Genomic DNA, 2096 nt, shown 5'->3' with positions numbered 1-2096 from the left:
CTTGGTGAGCACATCCAGGGCAGCATCTGTTAGCTGAAATATGTCAATTGGTATGCCATCTATTCCTGGGGCCTTATTTTTTTGCTATTTCCTTCTAAGCAGCTTGAACTTCTTTCTTCATCACCATAGGCTCTTTCTCATATGTTGCTTCATGAAATTCTTCTGTGTCTGCCAATACAGTGACTCAGTATATTCTTTCCATCTTCCTAAATTACTGATACTTAAACGGAAACTGTCCTTTTCAGATGTAGAAATTACCTTTTTTACTAACAAAAGTGCATTGTTAAATGAGCTAGAGTTTCACCCTGGTATAAAACCTAATGAGCACTCCCAGATGGGGAGGCAGTCTTAGAGGTGACTCGCTGTCTCCCAGATCTGCGTAATAAAGTGCATTTATGAATATTGCAATCTGTTTGTCTTATTGGCAACTGACTACGGAAAGAACCCCTTGCATTCAGTAGCCTTTATTCCTATATCTGTTACCCCTCTCCCCCCTTATCCTACCGAAATTGTCAGAGTCCATGAGCCCAAACTATTGCCATATTAAATTTAAGATGAAAAAGAGAAAAATTTAAACTTTGAAGTTTTTCCTGCTCAGCATCCAGCCTGAAAATTTAGGGCTCGTGGAAAGTTCTCTCCCTGAGAGAAAGGAAAACGACCAAACAAAAACCTTTCTGAGCTTGTCCATCTTAAAAATTAAACCAACAAAGGAACATGTAGGCCTCTGCTTTGAGCCTCTTCACTCCTCTTCCCTAATCCTCTGTCTATTGCAGTTCTCATATCACCAGCAGTGGTTGCTGCTTTAGGAAGGGCCTGGAATAAGTCTGCAAAGGGAGTGAGTGCCAAACAGGATTTTTCTTTCTCTTTCTCCTTCCCCCCCCCCCTTTTCATTTATTGCCGGTCTGTGCAAGATTGGGGTGAGATCAAAGAGTGAAGAGTTAATGGTCCCAACTAGCTACTAAAATCTCTAACTCAACCCCAAACCAACCAGTTGTTAACTGAAGAGATAGAGAGGGGGAAAAAACCCAACTCAACCTGTGAAAAAGCCTCTCTACAATTGCACCAAATCTTCACCAGGTAGAGGAGAAACACCAACTAGCCACCAACAAATTTTACTTTACTCACATTAACTAGCATTATTAACAAAATGAAAGTTTCACTTACAATCCCTCTGCCTGCTTCATGCAGGAAATTTGAGAGTGTAAAAAAGAAATAGAGGTAAAACTGATTGCTTAGGCAAGAAAGTAAAGGGATTAAGTCTACATGATTCCCCACTGAGAGAAAGTTTCAGGTTAGAAGTCCAGAAAGCTTTCTGAGTAGATAGAAGTCCTGGGGTGTCTCTGTGTCTGGGACCTACAACAAGAATAAAACATCCCTTCAACCTCTATGTTGTTGTTGATTGCTTTTGAGCTGAGCACAATTCATAGCAATCCTATCACCAAAAGGCCTGAAGCCCCTCTACAACTATCGGCATTTATCAAAATTCATAGAGTTTCCAGAGGCATATTGTTTAGAAAGTGGATGCTACTCCTATTTCAAATCAACCTCTATGAATCTGCCTAATTTCTCTGAGGGTCCCTATCTAAATTGATTCCTGCAAAATCAAGACTTTCTCAGGGCATCTCAGGTCAGTAAATAAGCAATGGCATCAAGAGGCACAGCAGGCTTTGGTGCATAGGAAGACAGGAACTCTGGCCTCAACTTTGGGAGGGAGATAAGCACAAAACAAACAAGGCGGTAAGAGATAGACCATACCTAGCTTAACGGCTTGAGCTATAGGGAACAAGAACGCAGAGACAAACTAAAGATATGAAAGAAGCAGAATTTAAGATCATGGCTCTTTAAGCCCCAAGGCGTTCGAGTTGGGCTTGATGTGCTGCTTGGGTGACTCATGTCTAGTTTGGTTTTCAGTTCAGAGAACTGGGCACAGATGGAAGTTACAGATTCCTCCATGCCTGGACATGTCTCCTATTTTTCTGGATACAGCCAGGATGGAAACTTTTTTAAATTTTTAAACCATGTAGTATCCGTTCATAAAACTGCCTCTTGGTCTATGTATTGGTTTCATTGAGTACGATTAGATGTTCTGAGATTCC

Source organism: Elephantulus edwardii, unplaced genomic scaffold (assembly GCF_000299155.1).
Source record: "Elephantulus edwardii isolate Elephantulus edwardi_28Jun2011 unplaced genomic scaffold, EleEdw1.0 scaffold00039, whole genome shotgun sequence".
Lineage (NCBI taxonomy): Eukaryota > Metazoa > Chordata > Mammalia > Macroscelidea > Macroscelididae > Elephantulus > Elephantulus edwardii.
Note: the sequence above shows the minus strand (reverse complement) of the source record.